This window comes from Canis lupus, chromosome 27 (genome assembly GCF_048164855.1).
Source record: "Canis lupus baileyi chromosome 27, mCanLup2.hap1, whole genome shotgun sequence".
Lineage (NCBI taxonomy): Eukaryota > Metazoa > Chordata > Mammalia > Carnivora > Canidae > Canis > Canis lupus.
The window spans coordinates 16,432,641-16,454,081 of NC_132864.1; the positions used below are offsets into that span (position 1 = coordinate 16,432,641).

The 21,441-nt window shown below is 38.8% G+C and overlaps 1 protein-coding gene and 1 long non-coding RNA gene across 8 annotated transcripts in view; one reads left to right on the forward strand and one right to left on the reverse strand.

The window, feature by feature from the left end:
- The window catches only part of HECTD4 (HECT domain E3 ubiquitin protein ligase 4), a 188,927-nt gene that overhangs the window by 156,626 nt on the left and 10,860 nt on the right, over positions 1-21,441 (reverse strand). The window lies entirely within an intron of this gene.
- Positions 84-13,136, forward strand: LOC140618969 (uncharacterized). Its single transcript, XR_012018940.1, has 4 exons — positions 84-417; positions 2,830-2,959; positions 11,166-11,400; positions 12,760-13,136. It is a non-coding gene; the product is annotated as an uncharacterized lncRNA (long non-coding RNA).

A 21,441-nucleotide genomic window follows, 5' to 3' on the forward strand; every position in this document is an offset into this window, starting at 1 on the left:
AACTATAAACATTCCATTTATATGGGTGACGTATAATAGGACAATACACAGAATTCCCTGTTTAAGCAGTTTAAAGCTGTCACCTCATTGGCTCTGCCAAGTCCTTGCCCAGGCTTGAGCAGAAATGGTTCCTTCTTAGTTTGGACAGAGATCAAATGATGAGGCACGGTCACATAAAGGCTGAAAGTTTTAAAGACCAAGCAATCTAACTGCAAGTGGAAAACTTTTTTTTTTTTCAGTTTTTTATTCATTCAAAGCACTGCAGCACAGAGAAAAGTTATGATTGCTTTGACATTAAGAAATTAAAAATTAAAAAAAAAGAAAGAAATAAACCAGATTAACACAAGTGTTCTACAAGGCAATGCTTTAAGAGGATCATATATTTTGTCTCAGTGACCCTGGCATCTTTCCATTTTTGTAAGCAATCTCTAAAGCAATGGTTAAGGAACTGATCAATTTTATGGTTGAGAAAAATAAGCTACCAAGCAGAATCTAGTATGTCCTTGAAACAGGTTCACTCCTTGAATGCTGTATCAAAGACAACTATGGGGGCACCTGGGTGGCTCAGTGGTTGAGCATCTGCCTTTGGCTCGGGTGATGATTCCAGGGTCCTGGGATCAAGTCCTGCGTCGGGCTCCCTACAGGGAGCCTGCTTCTGCTTCTGCCTCTGCCTATGTCTCTCTCTCTCTATGTCTCTTATGAATAAATAAATAAAATCTTAAAAAAAAAAAAAGAACTATGGATCAAAAACTTAAAGCTTGGGGGAAGCCTAGGTGGCTCAGTCAGTTAAGCACCTGCCTTCTGCTCAGGTCACGATCCCAGGGTCCTGGGATCAAGCCCTGCATAAGGCTCCACACTCAGCAGAGAGTCTGCTTGAGGATTTTCTCTCTCCCTCTCCCTCGTCCCTCCCCTCACTCATACACACATGTGTACTCACATTCTCTCTCTCTCTGGAATAAATAAATGAATCTTTTAAAATAAATAAATAAAATATATTTAAAAACCTTAAAACTTATATGCACTAAAATGTTAGGAAGAATATAATCCTGGTCTTTACACGTGCACATGTATGTTTTATATATAAATACATGTGTGTATACTGTATATTTATAGAAGGGGGAGAGAAGTGGAACAGATTCAAAATCTTAACAATGGAAGATTATGGTTGATTTTTATCCTTTTTTTTTTTTTTTTTTTGGTCTTTATTTTCCAGGTTAGGTATAATAAACACAAACTGCCTTTGAATGGGATGGGGGTAGAATATCATGGGGAAAAATACTTAAAATATAACAGTAGGTGAATAAAAGAAGCTACAAAACAAAAAGTGAAATATTCTTACTACTTTTTTAAAAATTACACAGAGAGACCTAGCAGAAAATACTCTAAGATCAACATTTTAAAAATTTGCCACGATATTTCCATGTCAAATTATTCACCAGTGAAGAGTCTAATTGGCAAAGGTAAGTCATGATTCTGGGAGTAGAAGTCAGATGAAACACCTAGCTTCGCCTCTCTCTCATTGTTATATGAATCTCAACTTATCCATGCTGGGAACAGATGGCAAAAGAAACTGGTCCAGAATTCAGCTGTGGCAGTACAAACACGGTGGTCAGCAGGAAATACATTATTCTTAATTTTAACCTTTTCCTGGAAACAGTGCCTGGACCATTATGAAGTACAAAATGGAGGAGCAAGTATAGGAGGATTTTATTTTTGGTAAGGGCTGGGAGTAAAGGAGAAAAACCAATTTGATTAAGGGAGCCTACCTAATTCTAGAAAAGCAATAGAATATGCTGGTAATATCTCAAATAATTTTATATTTCTGAAAAATCTTATGTTTTTTTTTGGAAAGGCTAATGGAAACAAAAATAGCACTTTTTCTTTTTTTTTTTTGTTTTTAATTTTTATTTATTTATGATAGTCACAGAGAGAGAAAGGCAGAGACATAGGCAGAGGGAGAAGCAGACTCCATGCACCGAGAGCCCGATGTGGGATTCGATCCCGGGTCTCCAGGATCGCGCCCTGGGCCAAAGGCAGGCGCCAAACCGCTGCGCCACCCAGGGATCCCGCACTTTTTCTTTTGGTATTAAATGTCTTATTAAAAAAATAAAGAATAAAAACATAAATGTCTTATTAGACTCAAACCCCGAAATAAACACACCATTCTCACAACATACTAAAAGGAGGAAAGTCATAATTATTTCTGAGGAAATAGCTTATGTCATTAGAAAAAAATGTTATTTTGTGTAACATTTCTTGTTTTGGTTTTACTGATTTGGGGAGCAATACTGTCATATATCCATAAGCTTCTAAGCAGTCTAATGCAAATTCCAGAATTTGCTTCTTGGAAGTTTTAAAGTACCTATTTTGTTTTTCTTTATTAAGAAAACCCTTTATTAAGGGTATGAAGACAATGAAGTAAAAGAGGTACCCCCCAATTTCTCAGTATATTTTTATCTAATCAGCTTTATGCTTTAGTGTTCTTGGATGAATTCATTTTTCTAGGTTTCCAAGGCATCAAACTCCTTTATTGTGTCCCACAAGTGAGTAAGACTTTATTTCATTATAATAAAAAATAATTTAATTTTAAAAGCTTAAAGCTGCCAGCAAGACACACTCTCAATTTGTATTCTCCATACACAGTCTGCTCTGATTCAGGTTGCCAATACTTTTGGCCACACATTACACCACTCTTCTGTTCTCCTGGTTATAAGACCTTTCAAGAGAGAGGGCTGGGTCAATTCTTTTGGCTCACATGGCTAGCTCAGTCGATTAGAATCAAATACTATTAGAACCAAATACTAAGTTGTGGTTTGATCTACATTCAAGGCCTTTTAGTCTCCTTAAGAAGGAGCTCGACTCTGTGTCAGAAATCCAATTGAGTGTGAATGGCAACATAAATCATCACCTTCATTAATCGGCCACCTCATTTACTATTCCAGCCATCAGTTCAGCTTGGGTAAGTGTTTATTTTCTGTATCCTGCAGATCTAAAAGATCTGTACCTAGCTTTCTGTGCAGATGCATACCTGTCCTGCCTCCCTTTATTAGTGTTTACAAAGAATTCAAATCTCTCATGTCCAGCGTAATTACAAGTTTACTGTAAGAGGGATCCTCAGTGCATGAAGGGCAGGCTTCATCAATAAGCTCTGACTCTATCACTTCTTACCAAATACACCAGGGTGGGGTTTGTTTAGTGTCTGCCAGGACACAGATAAGGGTGTACAGCTGGCCCTCCTTCTGCTATCTCAGTATATGGCTCAAAACACCATGAAGATCTTCTCTAGGTAACCAATTTAAATAATCTTTTAATAGTTAAAAAAAAAAAAAAAAAAAAACAGGTGAGTAGTTTGGGAAAGAGAAGTATTTAAATACCTCACCAAAGACCACTATGGAGATTTCTAGATCTTTTTTTTTAAAAGATCTTATTTATTTATTTGTTCATTCATTCATTCGAGACACAGAAAGGGGGGGAGAGAGAGAGAGAGAGAGAGAAAGAGAGAGAGAGAGGCAAAGACTTAAGGGAGAGGGAAAAAGCATGTAAGGAGCCTGATGTGGGACTCAATCCTGGATCCCAAGATCTCACCTTGAGCCAAAGACAGACGCTCAACCGCTGAGCCACCCAGGCATCCCGGAGATTTCTAGATCTGCCTATAAACTATTTGTGGTGAAATAAATAAACAAACAAACAAACAATTTGTGGTGGCTGGATAGATAAAAACAAATCTCATTCTTTAATAAACAAATTTCTAGGCAAGGGGGTGGAAGTGAAAGGTTTTAATTTAATGTGTTTAGTTGGTTTTTTCCCCCATTAAAGCTACAGATAAATCATGAAAGCTCATAACAATATTTTTACATAGTTTTTACACCACACTGCCTGACTTAAATTGTGCCAATGTGCAAGAAGGATACCATTACCAAAGACATATGTACCTACTTAGTAATATGACTTAGCAGATAAAATACCAGTCAGTGTGTTTAAGAGGCAGAAATTCTAATCCCAGGCATGTTGGCCACTAATCTTTGTGTTCCTGACTTTCCTAGTCTTGAAATCACAGAATGACCCATATGTAGTTACCTTGCAGAAATGTGAATAAATAAAGTACATACCCGTCATGCCCATTCCTCTTGCATATATTAGTGCTTTGGTTCAATCTGACAAATACTCAGCACACATACCACACTAGGTAGTAACAGGGCTGAGAAGCTCTCATTCACAAATGCACATGCAGTTATGAAGAAATTGAGAATGTTTCCCGTTAAGAAGCTTTTTGTTTTGTTATTTTACAGAATGTCCAGCTCTTAAAATATATCAGGGCGTATGTCACAGTTTCAATAAGACTTGGAGACAGGAAATAACATAAGACATAATATCAATAAACATAAGACATCTGTTTAGTTTGGGTTACATTAGGTAACCCTTGAAAATAAAAACATGGAAAAAGGAAAAAGAATAGGGATGCTTGGGTGGCTCAGTAGTTGAACATTTGCCTTCAGCTCAGGGTGTGATCCCAAGATCTGGGATCAAGTTCAGCGTCAGGCTCCCTACTAGGAGCCTGCTTCTCCCTCTGCCTATTTCTCTGCCTCTCTCTCTCTGTGTCTCAAATAAATAAATAAATAAATAAATAAATAAATAAATAAATAAATATTTTTTAAAAAATAAAAGGAAAAAGAATAATCCAAAATACGATCACGGGGTATGCACAATCCTTGCTAACCCAGGGGTTGAAATCAACTATTAAAACATATTATTCATTGGGGTGCCTGGGTGGCTCAGTCAGTTAAGCGTCTGCTTTCAGCTCCAGTCATGATCCTGGGGTACTGGGATCAAGTGCTGAGTAGGGCTTCCTGCTCAATGAGGAGTCTGCGTCTCCCTCTCCCTCTGTCATTCCCCCTGCTTGTGCTCTCTGGCTTTATCTCTCTGTCAAATACATTTTTTAAAAAAAGAAAGAATTCAAAAAAAAAAAGAAATAAATAAACATATTCCTCATAGCCCTCCTAAGTAATGGAAAAGCTGAGAACAGGAGGCTTGGAACAAAAACATCCAAGAAAACAAAAAATTATGTTAGACAAGTGAATTACTGTCACTGAATATTCGATTATACAGAAAAGGAAAAGCTTATAAATATGTTTTGGGCAGATTTTACTTTGTCAAACTACTGAGGATGTTATTTTTGTTTGTAGATGGTATAGAGACATATAGTTTCTATTCGCACAGAAACTACACCTTATGGTAAGGCTGTGTGCAAGCTGGTCTTTTTATTTCCTCATTTTTTTCTGCTATTTACTTGCATCCATTCAAATGTGTAGAAAGAATAACACTGAGAAACTGAGGAAAAGAGGAGAGTAAATGGGCATCAGAGATCTCTGAGCTGACTATGATTTGGGGCAAGAATACCTCTCTTCCCCACTACTTTGAGGTAGGTTTATAAAATTCCCCAATACAAGATTCATTTAGATTAATTATAAAAAATACATTCAAAGTTGCACTTTTTGGACTATGTTGTGAAATTTGAACAGGATGGGTAATAAGCAAAGAAAGGGGAGAAAAAATACACACCTTGGGGAGATTTAACATCTTGAAATCAAACACTAAGAACCAAAAATCTTTGATGGTTCCTTGCTACAGAAACTTAATCTACCTGCCAAAGTCTCTCTTTAGTATCCAAGAGTACAATTCAATATATAAGAAACTAATCACCAATAACTCCAAGCCAGGTAGCTGCACTGTCCCTTCTGCCTATGCTTTGAGGCCTGTCTTCTTCAATTTAATCCAGACAATCTGTTTCTATGTTTTATTTCTTCATGAAATGAGGTACCTTTACATAAGGGCTCTGCTTTTCCTTACTGCGGTCTAAAAGCTTTGCTCAGTTTATTTTTTTAAGGTTTTTTTTTTTTTGGAAGATTTTATATATTTTAAAGAGAACGCATGTGCAACAAGCAGGAGGGGCAGAGGGAGAGGGAGAAGCAGGCTCCTTGATAAGCAAGGAACCTAATATGGGGCTCAGTCCCAGGACCCTGGTATCACTTTTCTGAGGCAAAGGCAGACAGACACTTAGCCACCTGAGCCAACCAGGCCTTCCCCCGCCTTTTTAAAGACTTTTTATTTATTTGAGAGAGAGCACAAGCACGGGGAGGGGCATAGGGAGACGGACAAGCAGATTCCACACTGAGCAGGGAGCCCAATGTGGGGCTCAATCCCAGGTCCCCAAGATCATGACCTGAGCCAAAGGCAGGTGCCCCAGCTTTGTTCAATTTATTGATTTATGTTCGAGAGAAAGAGAGCACCTATGAGCAGGATGGGCAAAGGGAGAGGGAGAGAATCTTAAGCAGACTCTCCACTGAGTGTGGAGCCCAACACAGGGCTCTATCTCATAACCCTGAGATCATGACCTGAGCAGAAAAACCAAGAGTCGGACCCTTAATCAACTGTGCTACCCAGGTGCCCACTCAATTTATTTTTTTAAGTAAACTCTATGCTCATATTGGGACTCATATTCACAACCCCAAGATCAAGAGTCACATGCTCTCCTGATTGAGACAGCCAAACACACGAGAGCTCTGCTCAATTTTTATAGCAAATCCTTCAAAAGCAGAGGTTTTTTGTTTTGTTTGTGTTAAAGATTTTATTTATTTATTCATGAGAGACACAGAGGCAGAGATATAGGCAGAAGGAGAAGCAGGCTCTCTGCAGGAAGCCTGATGTGGGACTTTATCCTAGGACCCTGGGATCATGACCTGAGCTGAAAGTAGATGCTCAAACACTGAGCCACCCAGGTGCCCCAAAAGCAGAGCTTTTTGAAGGAAGAAAGCTCTCTTTCTCTAGCTTATGATACCAAATTGCTTCTATCACAAAACTGTGGATTTTTCTTTGCCTTCTCAGAAGACCAGAACTTCATTTCCCCTTCAGAGTAAAGAAACTGGGCTATGATACGAAAAAGCACATGAAGTATTATTTTCTGACTAGAACTGCATCTTAAAAAAAAAAAAAAACAGAATTGCATCTTTTACATATCTAAAAATATATTTAATATTAACATTAGTTTGAAGGTTTATTTTTAGATAAACTGGACTGTGTGTGAATTTATTTTAGAATCTAAGAAGGAAGTGATAATCCTATCAGGACAGGAAGTTAGAGATTTCTCAGAAAAGGTTTCTTTTTTTTTTTAATTTTATTTATTTATTCATGAGAGACACAGAAAGAAAGGCAAAGACATAGGCAGAGGAAGAAGCAGGCTCCCTGGGGGGAGCCTAATGCAGGATTTGATCCTGGGACCCTGGGATCACGACCTGAGCCACCCAGGAATCCCTCAGAAAAAGTTTCATGTCTCTTTTACTAACATTTCAAATCCTGACAGATAAAAACTAGCTATAATCACTCAGATATAAAGGCTAGTTGAAGAAGTTGGCTTTAAAAGTCATAGGGGGGATAGCCTGGGTGGCTCAGCAGTTGAGTGTCTGCCTTCCGCCCAGGGCGTGATCCCGGAGTCCTGGGATCTAGTCCCACATCAGGCTCCCTAAGAGGAGCCTGCTTCTCCCTCTACCTATCTCTCTGCCTTCTCTCTGTGACTCTCATGAATAAATTTTAAAAATCTTTAAAAAAAAAAAAAAAAAGTCATTGGGACGCCTGGGTGGCTCAGTGGTTGTGCGTCTGCCTTTGACTCAGGGCGTGATCCCAGGATCCCGGATAGAGTCCCAAATCGGGCTCCTTGCATGGAGCCTGCTTCTCCCTCTGCCTGTGTCTCTGCCTCTCTCTCTCTCTCTGTCTCTCTGTCTCTCTCATGATAAATAAATAGTCTTTAAAAATAAATAAATATGGGATCCCTGGGTGGCGCAGCGGTTTGGTGCCTGCCTTTCGCCCAGGGCGCGATCCTGGAGACCCCGGATCGAATCCCACGTCGGGCTCCGGGTGCATGGAGCCTGCTTCTCTCTCTGCCTGTGTCTCTGCCTCTCTCTCTGTGTGACTATCATAAAATAAAAATTAAAAAGGGAAAAAAAATAAATATCTTTTAAAAATAAATAAAATAAATAAATAAATAAATAATAAAAATAAAAATAAAAATAAATAAAAAAAATAAAAATAAATAAATAAATAAATAAAAATAAATAAAAATAAATAAATAAATAAATAAAAGTCATTAAAACATTAGCATCACCTTGCCTCCTTCATGGCTATTAAAAACATTTCTAAGGCATAGAGAAGAAAGTAGGGATGGGGAGGGACAACAAGGAGGGAGGTGCATGGCCCAACCCAGGACAGAGCTGAACTTTAGGACATCTCTACTCAAATATACAGAGTCCTTCTCACAGAGGGATCTGGCTACAACACAGACACATAACAAAAATTTGCTCTGCTCTGTTCAGGCACTTGAAAATATAGGAAGCAAAGGAAAACATTTTTGTTTCAACTCTGAATCTGAATTTTAAACACACAGATCATAATTCTAATTGATCCTCAAAAACTGGGCAGCAGAAACATGCAAGGCTCATGATAAGACCTTGTGTGCAGGGAAGAAAACTTCAGAATTCCTACCAGAACTCAGTCGCCAAAAGGATGGAAGCATCACTGTTTTCATGTTACACTGTTTTACATGTTATACACTGCTAAGGCAGTGTCCTTGCCTTAGCCCACACCAAAACAGAATGACAACCCTATAAGAATAAGCAAAAGGATTTCATAAGAACTAAGAACCCGACTAGAGAGCCCCCTGAGTAAGAGCCACCATTACCAAGTTAAAACAATGCTATATTGACAGCTCTGCAGTTCCAAGAAGGAGCATATGGCTTTATTACAATAAAGGAGTGGAAGGATTCCTACTAGGTACCTTTCCAAGTTAATGGATATTTCATTGAACCTGTACCATCTCCCTAAATTCTAAACATGCTACCTGAGAGAAAAGGCTCAAATTATTAACCTACTCACACACTACCTAGTTTTCATCATCTCTCTCACAGAAAAACATGCCATTAAGAGTGCCAGTTTCTTATTTGTCTTTCATACCTTCCAAAATGTGGCTCTTCCTTGGATTTCAACAATGACTGCAAACAGAGATAAACAGGAGTTATTTTAAGAAACTACAACTAGATCCTTTCATGCGTCAAAGCAAAATCCCAAAATAAATTCTAAACTCTGAAAGTTGGCTAAAAGAATCTTCATTTCCTGTCCCCCTAGGATCCATCCACCTGCTGGCTAATGTGATTACAAAATATAACTTTTAAATGTGAAGGGTAATTTTAATCTCATCAGGTAGCATTTGCCAAAATGTAATATGCACTCAACAGGATTAATAATACTGGTTCTTTTTTCTGAAGTTCTTCAGCCTGGCTCCTAAGAGACAGAAAGAGGGGAAAACCTGGCTGTGTAAACCAAATGCTCCTATTAAAACCAAGGAGCAATATTTTGAATCACCTCTTATTTTGAGTCATCACTACAAAACTACTTGCTCTCCACCAAGGTATATGCTAGTTATATCAAATCTTGATTCAGTTTCAAACTTCTCAGATGTTAAAGCTTTAAGCCTTAGGGCGCCTGGCTGCCTCACGCTATAGTATATGACTCTTGATCTCAGGGTTGCAAGTTCCAGGCCCACATTGGGTACAGAGTTTAAAATATATATATATACAAAGAATTTGAGCCTTGTAGAAATAAAAACGAAGCTCAAAACAAATGAATCCTGCCCTACAGAGCAAATATTTATTCTATATCTAAATAAGCAGATTAGGGTTGTTCCAAATGGGATTTTTAAAAAATAAAATGTATTGTTCCTTTTCATCATGATGATAAAGATTTATCCCATGATGTGTACAATATCACACATAAAAACAATTCATTCAGGTTTCCATTTCAAATAATTCTTTAAATTTGCCAAAATGAAATCTAGTAAGTCAAAAGAGCCTCATTTCTAAGGATTCTTGGGTTGTAAAAAGAATTTTTAAAGGAGCAACATTTCAGGAGAGTCACTTGGCTCAGTAAATGAAGTTTCTTAATCCTAAAACAGGGAGTGGCCATTTCAAGATATTGAGTAGTATGAAAAATATGTCCCTTAAACCTGTAAACACCACAGTCAGCTAACAGCTTTTATTTTTTTTTTTTAATTTATTTATGATAGTCACAGAGAGAGAGAGAGAGAGAATGGCAGAGACACAGGCAGAGGGAGAAGCAGGCTCCATGCCCCGGGAGCCCGATGTGGGACTCGATCCCGGGTCTCCAGGATCGCGCCCTGGGCCAAAGGCAGGCGCCAAACCGCTGCGCCACCCAGGGATCCCAGCTAACAGCTTTTAATACTCTAGATTTATTGTATCCTATATAAGCTCAACTACATTTGATTTAAAAATTAAGACAAAAAAAAATTAAAAAAATAAGTAAAAAATCAGGACAAGCTACTCTAATTCCAAAGAAGAGCCAATGATACAGAAAATGAAAGGGCCACTGTTTGTGGTGGCACTAAAACTGAACTTCAAAGGGAATACCAAGTAATATTACAATTATGTACTTTCCAAATGCTACATGACATGAGAAAACTGACAAAACCTGAGTGCTTTTCAACAGATCTTTCCCTTTTCTTATCCAAAAAAATATAATGTAAATACTGCTATAATATATTCAAATATGTATGGATATGGCTAGCTACCAAAGTGTTTATATTCCTCCAACTTTGCAGAGCTAAGTGTATCAGTAGCACATTAAACATTATAATGTAGCTTCAAGAATCAATGCAAATATGTATTACATTTCTACTTTTATTTCAAAACCAGCACTACCAATTTTAATTCCTTTATTTCTATAAAATTTCATTCACCTGCCACTCAGACATCTAGCTAGCATCCTTACCCCAAATTCATGAAAATTTTTAAGACATGAGGAAGCTATTTGTTTTTGAGAGCCTACTATGTGCCAAACACCGTGTTAGATCCCCTGTATCAGGGCTTCTCAAACTGTGGCAAAGAACCAGGTTGCTGTTGTTTTCTTCTAATCTACTATAGAACAGAACTTTTATAAAATACAATTTAAAAGTTACTACAAAAATAATGTAAAAAAAAAAAAAAGACACAAAACACAAGTACCAGGTCTTATTATGTTCAATAGATATAAAATTAGTTTGGCAAACTGTTACGAAGTTTCTAAATGCTTCACTCTCAATTTCTGTACTTATCTTGTCTTTACAGGTTCATGATATGCAGACCACTTTGTGTAGCACTGCTCTCTATGCAAACTATTTATTTTCCAAAGAACTTTTAAGAGCCTTCAACACTTTGCATTGACCACAACAGGCTAAAAGGAACACAGCGCCCTCTGAAAAAAAAAAAAAAAAAAAAAAAAAAAAGCTGGATTAAATGATTTTAAGATCCTTTCAGCCCCACCAACTGTAGGATTCTGAATGCTGATGATGTGACGTGACTGGTAAGTAGAATCTTCATTGCCTGATGACAGCCATTTTTGTCACACACATGGAGTGACTGAAAGAGGAAAGGTGATAAAAAGTCAGGAGAATAACTCAGAGAAAAGGAATAAGAATTTAACTAGGAGGCAAACCCCAAAAGTGAGGAAATGTGGGTGAGCAAGAGGGAGGAAAAGCCCACTGCAAGAGCATTCACTTGGGAGCATTCAGGGTAGGGGGGTTCTCTTACCAATCAGTTTCTGAAAATGAAACATAGTGATAATTAAATCTAACTCATGAAAAAAAAGTTTAAATATCTTATAACCAAGATACAGAAGTTCTGGCAAGTGGAAGAGCTGGGCTAAAAGTTGGCTGGGTGTGTCAACACTAAAACCTAGAGGGTTAACTACTAGATTCCCTCTACATGTACACACATCCCCTGAAGATTCCTACATTTTACAGCTCCAGTTTATTTATGTCACTGACTCAGTATACTATCCTTCTGTAAATCCCAAAGGGTACCATATTCTGTATGGCCCACATGTTAGTATGTATTTTAAAAACAACAGGCAGAGGCACCTGGGTGGCTCAGTCAGTTAAGTGTCTGCCCTCTGCTCAGGTCATGATCTCTCTAGGACCTGGGATTAAGCTCTGTGTTGGGACTCCTGCTCAGTGTGGAGTCTGCTCCTCTCTCTCGCCCTCTGCTCATTTTCTCTCTCTAAAATAAATAAATAAAAACAACAGGCAAAAAAAGAGCCATGTAAAATAAGCATTTTATACACTTAAAAAAAGATTTTATTTATTTATTCATGAGAGATAAAGACATAGGCAGAGGGAGACACAGGCTCCCTATAGGGATCCTGATGCAGGACTTTGGTCCCAGGACCCCCAGATCATGACCTGAGTCAAAGGCAGATGCTCAACCACTGAGCCACTCAGGCATCCCAATTATTTATACACTTTTTAAAAACCTAGTCCTGTGTAAAACATGTGTTTATCATTTAAGTGCCTGTTTAACTCCAGAAGCAGAAGAGTGACATTTTAGCACCAAACAGAACAACTAGAGAAAGATAAATCTGTAGAGTCAGAATTTGGGAGGACTGTTCTAGTTAACACCATAAGTCCCCCCAATTATGTGGAATTACCACATAATCTTGCAACCAGAGAACCTTTTAACTAAAAGTCCTCTGTCTCCTTGACATTGTACTGGAAGTATCTATCTGTAGTCTCTGGAACTATGCTAAGTATGTAACTATGCATCTACAAGGATTCATTATTTTAGTCATTTCAAAGCTTTCCCACTGGTCTGCTAACAGAGCTAAAGCTGCCCTTGGTGATATGGCTGTTTTTGTTTTCTAATGTCAAGTTTCTGATTATTTCAGACTTTAAAAGTTTCAAAAATAACATCTCTACCACGTGTGTGGACTGTTGTTGCCTAATGGAAGCACACTTTGTCCAGAGAGACAAGAAAGGCCCTGAAAAAGGGAACCTTTAGGACCTGCCAGCCTGATCTATGATGAACACCAGATAGCCAAGGTGGATGCTGTGGAGTGAAGAAGCAGAGGTAGCAGAAGCTGAGGTCAGAGAAGGATCTGCTGTGCATCAACTTATATGTGCATCATATACCTCTGGGGGACATGGATCAGCCAGTAACGCCAGCTGCTGCTGGGGAGACAGGGCTAGGAAGAAGACCTTTCCCTGAATTTTGTTTTGAACCTCCGCAATCTTGAACCATGCGTTGCTTTCCCAAAATAAATTAAAGCACCTCTGGAAGTAAAAGACTACACATATAATTTATGTATTCTATATACGACAGGAAAACTTTAGGCATATAAAAATGAACAATGTTATCAATATGTACAGTTAGAGCATAGTTCTAAAGGCTCATTCGGACTTACTGTAAATAATCCTAGAAGGTTACATATGTGTGTTATAGCCCACTTAGAAAAGTCTCACTAGGGCAGCCCAGGTGGCTCAGCAGTTTAGCACTGCCTTCAGCCCAGGGCCTGATCCTGGAGACCCAGAATCAAGTCTCACGTCAGGTTCCCTGCATGGAGCCTGCTTCTCCCTCTGCCTGTGTCTCTGCCTCTCTCTCTCTCTCTCATGAATAAATAAATAAAATCTTTAAAAAAAAAAAAGTCTCACTATTTATAACAATTTCTCTAATATTTTTTTTAATTTATTTATTTATGATAGTCACAGAGAGAGAGAGAGAGAGGCAGAGACACAGGCAGAGGGAGAAGCAGGCTCCATGCACCGGGAGCCCGATGTGGGATTCGATCCCGGGTCTCCAGGATGGCGCCCTGGGCCAAAGGCAGGCGCCAAACCGCTGCGCCACCCAGGGATCCCCCAATTTCTCTAATTTTTAAAGCTTTTTAACAGAATTGACTATCCAAATAGAGGATTGGGTAAATAAATCACTGAACATCTACATAATGAAATACCATGCAGACTTTAATATCTATGCAGGTATTAAAAAGTATATTCTCAACAATACTGAAAATGGAGAAATGACCCCCAAGTAGTATCAATGTTAAGTGAAAAGGACAAGACACAAAATGTATATACAATGATCCTAATTGCCTCGAATATGTTTGGGGTTTTTTTTGTGTGTAAAATCTTTTTTAAGATTTTACTTATTTATTCATGAGAGACCCAGAGAGAGACAGAAACATAGGCAGAGGGAGAAGCAGGCTCCATGCAGGAAGCCCAATTTGGGACTCGATCCGGGAACTCTGGGATCACGCCCTGGGTCAAAGACAGACACTCAACTGCTGAGCCACCCAGGCATCCCAACCCTAGAATATGTTTGTATGTAAGTGTACATATATACAAAAATCTCTGGAGGGGGCAGCCCCAGTGGCCCAGTGGTTTAGTGCCGCCTTCAGCCCGGGGTGTGATCCTGGAGACCCGGGATCAAGTCCCTGTGTGAAGCCTGCTTCTCTCTCTGCCTGTGTCTCTGCACCAATCTCTCTCTCTCCTTGTGTGTGTCTCATGAATAAATAAATAAAATCTTTATGAATAAATAAATAAATAAAATCTTTTTTTAAAAAATTTCTGGAGGGGAATACATGAAAATAGGAACTATACTTATCTGTAGGTGGTAGTAATATAAGTGATTTTATTTTCTTCTTTGCATTCTTTTTTATATCTTGCAAATTTTCTAAAATTCTTTTTTTTTAAGATTTTACTTTTTTGAAGATTTATTTCTTTGAGAGAGACAGAGAAAAAGAGAACACAGGAGTGGGGTGGTAGAGCAGAGGGAGAGAGAAAGAAGCAGATTCCCCACTAATCAGGGAGCGCAACACAGGGCTTGATCTTACAAGCCAGAGATCACAATGTGAGCAGAAACCAAGAGTCAGATGCCCAACCAAATGAGCCACCCAGGCACCCTAAAGATTTTACTTTTAAATAATCTCTAGACCCAATTTTGGGCTCAAACGCACAATCACAAGATCAAGAGTCATGCTATACTGCCTGAGGCAGCCAGGCACCCCAATCTTAAATTCCAATATTTTAATTTTAAAAGTTTAAAGTACTTTATAATGTTTTAAATAAATTATGACTAACAGCCTTATCATACTAATCAGTAACTGATTATGCTAAATTCTATAAAAAAAACTTTGTGACAGTTCCAGTCCTCAAGGCACTGCCATTCAGAAAAAGCTGAAGAATGAACAAAATTCACTGAAACCCCAGAAAAAAATAATCTCTACATGGAAATGTTCAAAATAAATACAACAGTGGTCAAGTTCAGGGCACCTGGTTGGCTCAGTCAGTAGAACAAAAAACTCTTGATCTTGGGGTTATGAGTCTGAGCCCCACATTGGGAACAGAGTTTACTTAAAAATAACACCTTGAAAAAATAGTGCTCACGTTCACTAACCATAGAACTAAGTTAAACAAAAATCCATTCAAATACATTAAGATTTTTAGAATGAGGGACGCCTGGGTGGCTCAGTGTTTGAGCACCTGCCTTCGGCTCAGGAAGTGATCCCAGAGTCCTGGGCTCAAGTCCCACATCAGGCTCCCCACAGGGAGCCTGCTCATCCTTCTGCCCATGTCCCTGTTTCTCATTCTGTGTCTCTCATGAATAAATAAATAAAATCTTAAAAAAAAAAAAGATTTTTAGAATGATGATTAGAGCAAAGTATTTTTTTATTAACTCCATCTATCTAGCTGTTTTCACAAATCTCTCAGGAATCCATTATACTCTATGTAAAATTTGCTGGGCTCTATATAAAATCAAACGTGTTAACTCCATATTGTTTATCCACATTCCAGGGTTGGCAGCATTTATGACAACTGTTCCGATGTGTTCTTTCTTATCTAAAGTGCAAACCATAACTGCAATTAAAATTCCTAAAGGCGGGATCCCTGGGTGGCGCAGCGGTTTGGCGCCTGCCTTTGGCCCAGGGCGCGATCCTGGAGATCCGGAATCGAGTCCCACGTCAGGCTCCCGGTGCATGGAGCCTGCTTCTCCCTCTGCCTGTGTCTCTGCCTCTCTCTCTCTCACTGTGGGCCTATCATGAATAAATAAAAATTAAAAAAAAAAAAAAAAGGCTTTCCTTTAAAAAAAAAAAAATCCTAAAGTCTCACCTATGCTACTTTCGTTCATTAAAAATAACTATTCTTATCTTATTCTCCATTAACCTATGTCCTCAACACATGATATTATTTATTAAATCCCACCCTTTCAAATTTGTTCTAAATGCTCTCCTTAGCATTCAGTTCAACCCACATCTAATGCTTGAGCTATGTTAATAGGTACACCATAATGTACACTAAGCAGGGGTTGCCCTCCAAGAGAGTATAATGATCAAGCATGCAAATAAATAACTTTATAAGGCAGTGTAAGAAATAGGGTGACAGTTTCTAACCATAGGCATCATGAAAATTTCATGGAGGATTGCCTTTTGATCTGCAGCTTGAAGGCTAAAGAGTAGGGTTCCAAAAGTAGAGTTTGGGCTCCCCAGAGCAATAGAACCCTATGAGCCGAGACTATAAGAGAGAATGTAGAAAATGAGTTTGTGAAATATATTTATTTCACAAACTATCGGGGGATAGAAAGTAAAGAGATAAAAGGCTAGAAAGGTAAAATGGAACCAAATCATAGCAACCTTGAATTATTATTTTGGTTCACAGGAAATAGGAAACCACTGAAGGTTTGGGCAAGCTGTGTGTAGGCCTGAGTGTGTAGCTCTTACTTAAAATAGGACCAATTAAGCGTTTTGGTGACGCCTTCAGCCCAGGGCGTGATCCTGGAGACCTGGGATCGAGTCCCACGTTGGGCTTCCTGCATGGAGCCTGCTTCTCCCTCTGCCTGTGTCTCTGCCTCTCTCTCTGTCTCTCATGAATAAATAAATAAATAATATTTTTTAAAAAATAGGAGCCATTAATTATTGTCCCAGAGATAACAGGTTATCAGCTCAAGTGCTTACTAAATAGCAGAGGTATAGTGGAAAATCACTCAGAACGAGAGTCCTAACCCTAGCACTAACTACTTACATGAACTTGGACAAATTAGTTGGCTTCTCAAAACCTTTTTCGTGAAATAATATCTTCTCTACTGCTTCATAGAATCACCGAACGGATGAAATGAAAATAGTGTAAATGAAAACCCCCAGACTTGCTGGTCATAGGGTCTCTGTCACAACCATTCAACTCTGCATTGTAGCATAATGGCATACAAAAAATGTAAACTAATGAGCTGGTTTGCTCCAGTAAAACTTTATAAAAACAGACTGCTAGACGTGACCCTGAGGGCCACAGTATGCTGAAACCACTATATAAGAAGTGCTATTGGGGATCCCTGGGTGGCGGAGTGGTTTGGTGCCTGCCTTTGGCCCAGGGCTCGATCCTGGAGACCCGGGATCGAATCCCACGTCAGGCTCCCGGTGCATGGAGCCTGCTTCTCCCTCTGCCTGTGTCTCTGCCTCTCTCTCTCTCTGTGTGTGACTATCATAAATAAAAAAAAAAAGAAAAAGAAAAAAAAAGAAGTGCTATTCAATAGAAATATGTTATACATATATGGAATTTAGTATTTTTCATGAGCTACAATTACAAAGTTAAAGGGGGAGGTGCACACCTGAATGTCCGTTGCGGTTATGCATCCGACTCTTGATTTCAGCCTAAGTCATGATCTCAGGGTCATGAGATTGAGCCCTGGGCAGGGCTCTATACTAGACATGGAGCCTGCTTAAGATTCTCTCTCTCCCTCTGCCCCTCCCTCCATACCAGCTCCCCCCCCCCCCCCTCTGATAGACAGATAGGAGCACCTGGTAGTTCAGTAGCTGAGTGTCGACCTTTGGCTCAGGTCGTGATCGTGATCCTGAGGTCCTCAGATCGAGCCCTGCATCAGGTTCCCTGCAGGGAGCCTGCTTCTTTCTCTGCCTATATCTCTGCCTCTCTCTCCCCCTGTCTCTCATGAATAAATGAATACATTTTTTTAAGATTTACTTATTTATTTATTCATGAGAGACAGAGAGAGAGAGAGAGAGGGAGAGAGAGAGAGGCAGAGACACAGGCAGAGGGAGAAGCAGGCTCCATGCCGGGAGCCCAATGTGAGACTCGATCCCGGGACTCCAGGATCGTGCCCTGGGCCAAAGGCAGGCGCCAAACCGCTGAGCCACCCAGAGATCCCCATAAATAAAATCTTTAAAAAAAGAAAAAAAAAAAAAGCTTCACTGTTAATGATACATGTTTGGCAAATGGTCAAAAATCAGATTATCCAAGAAAATTAATACTAGTTAATAGTTTGCAGTCAGTAGGTAATGGAAAAATTTGTAGGAGGATAACATTTTCTAACAGAGAAAATATTAAACTCTAACAGAGTTTCCAAAATGTGGTCACTTTTATTTCAGAAAATTGCAAACTATGCTGGTCTTTAGCAAACTTGAACTAAAACAGGAGAGATGCTGGGAGAAAGAAAGGCTATCTCGGGGGGCCCTTCACCATTTGCTTTCAGTGAAGTCTGTTGACCCTTCTCAGATAATGCTTGTAAATGTGTAAAATAGATGGGATTATAAACTTCAATTACAGTATACTGTAATACAGTTACCGAAATGCTTTATTTGTACTATTAATATAGGAGCTTAAAATATATATATAGGAGCTTCATTCTCAGTATATTGAATAACAAGATCCAATATTTACCCTAATTTCCAAGAGATGGTGAACATAAACAATATTTCAAGATATGTTTAACATCTACAATATGATATGAAAATATATATGATTTGTACTGGTCATAGAAAGTCACAGGTTCTACCAGTACTATTAGGATTCTACTACATTCATATTTGAAGGAAATGTTGAATTTCATCTAAGGTATGAGTAAATAAAGATAAAATTTTCCCCATTCTAGTTCATAGATCCCCTGAATTCTATAGATGGTGCCTGAATTCTATTTTCAGGTTCAGAACACCTGAGGGAAAGGAAACTTCTTTTATTATAAGCTCAAAACATGCTTCCTCCAAAGTTACCCACGTATATTTTTACCTTTCCAACCATTTTGCTCCTTTCTAGATTAAATAAACCAGTAGTTGTCATTCAGCTACACCACAACTGGATGATCAAAGGGAATCAGAATCAAGAAATAAAGAAACTCATTCTTCTATTATGTACCACGGTTTTGATGAAAATATGCTGACACAGATTTTCCTTTAACATTCTTAATTATTTTATCTCAACAGTAAGAAAAGCAAACATATGAAAGAGATAGGAGGTCCAGATTTTCTAGTCTGCCCTGAAAATAGTTACATTAGTCTTTGTTCATTTGAAATCAGTAATACAAACTACAAAGCACAAAGCAAATATAGTAAACACAGAAAAGATTCATTACAAATACAAGCTGAACATTAATATTTTGTTGGTATTTTTTTCTTAAGATTTTTATTCATTCATTTATGAGAGACATAGAAAGGCATAAGCAGAGGGAGAAGCAGTAGGCTCCCCGCAGGGAGCCTGATGTGGGACTTGATCCCAGGACCCAGGGATCACGACCTGAGCCAAAGGCAGATAGATGCTCAACCACGGAGCCACCCAGGCGCCCCAATATTTTGTTGATATAAAATACGCATCTGTAGTCATTAGAATTACTAAACCTACAATTTGCATAAAATGGTTTGCAAATTACACATCTCCTATTGTTAATCTAAAATTGCTACAAACTGTGCTATGACCTAGTAATTCAGCCAACCGCAGGTATCAGTAGAAACACAAGGGATTTAAGTGTGTCCATCCCAAGTGTCCCATCACGGAACATTAATTATTCTACAATTGTTCTTAACAGCACTTTATAAACTCAAAGCTCCTCAGAAATATTCAACATTATCAGGAAAGGAATCATACAGCACAATAAAAATCCCCTTAAATTATAAACTATCAGTAGCAATGGATCACAGAAACACATTTAAATAATTACTACAAATTTACAATTTATCAAACAACACTAAACACAAAAATTTTTTGGCCTCCTCTAAGCTGGAATTATCTTTGAAATAGCAGATGTGGGTGGCTCATTCAGTTGAGCATCTGACTCGATTTCAGCTCAAGTCATGATCTCAGCGTCCTGGGATCAAACCCCAGGTCAGGCTCCCTACTCAGCAGTGAGTCTGCTTGTCTTCCCCTCTTTCTCCCCCTCTCCTCCTCCCCTCCCTCAGCTTGCACTCTTTCTAAAATAAATAAATGAATCTTTCTTAAAAATAAAATAGCAGATGTGAGGCACCTGGTTGGCTCAGTCAGTAGAGCATGTGACTCTTCATCTTGAGTTGAAGCCCCATGTTGAGTATAGAGATTACTTAAATAAATAAAAATAAATAAATAAATAAATAAATAAATAAATAAACAAACAAACTTATAAAAAGTGGGGTGCCTGGGTGGCTCAGTCGGTTGGGCTTCTGCCTTCAACTCTGGTCATGACCTCAGGGTCCTGGGATGGAGACCCACATCAGGTTCCCTGTTCAGCAGGGAGCCTGCTTCACTCTCACCCCCCTGCTTGTGCTCGCTCTCTCACCGTCTCTCTCTCTCTCTCTCTCTCCCTCAAATAAATATAATCTTCAAAAAAAAAAAAAGAAAGAAAGAAAATAACCCAGCAGATGTGAGGAAAAAGCACTAAGATACAACAAGACAACCAAAATATATCCACAAATTACTTTGTAGCCATTAAGAATTATAGTTTTTGGTTTTGGTTTTGTTTTTTTTAAGATTTTATTTATTTATTCATGAGAGACACAGAAGGAGAGAGAGGCAGAGACACAGGCAGAGGGAGAAGCAGGCTCCATGCAGGAAGCCTGACATGGGACTCGATCCCAGGGCTCCATGATCACGCCCCGGGCTGAAGGCAGCGCTAAACCACTGAGCCTCCCGGGTGGCCCGAATATGCGACTCTTACTTAATTGTGGGGTTGTGAGTTCAAGCCCCATATTGGATGTAGAGAGTAATTTTTCAAAAAGGAATAAAATAAAATAAATTACGTTTTTATTTTTTTAATATTTTATTTATTTATTTATTCATGAGAGGCAGAGAGAGAGAGGCAGAGACACAAGCAGAGAGAGAAGCAGGCTCCCTGCAGAGAGCACAATGTGGGACTCCATCCTGGGACCCTGGGATCATGACCTGAGCTGAAGGCAGGTGCTCAACCGCTGAGCGACCCAGGCTTCCCTAAATTATGGTTTTTTTTTTTTTTTAAGATTTTATTTATTCATTCATATGAGAGAGAGAGAGAGTGAGAGAGAGAGAGAGAGAGGCAGAGACGCAGGCAGAGGGAGAAGCAGCCTCCATGCAAGGAACCCAACATGGGACTCGATCCTGGGTCTCCAGGATCCCACCGTGGGCTGAAGCAGCGCCAAACCACTGAGCCACCGGGGCTGCCCACCTAAATTATGTTTTTAAATCTAATTTGACAAAATTGTTCCCAATAAGTGCTTAAAGGATATAAAACTATATATAGCATTTAATCTCAATTTTATTTATATATAAATATATGAATGGAAGGAAATAGTGAAAAATTAATATAACTATTTCTAGATGGTACAAAGGATATTTCTTTTCTCTCTTACACA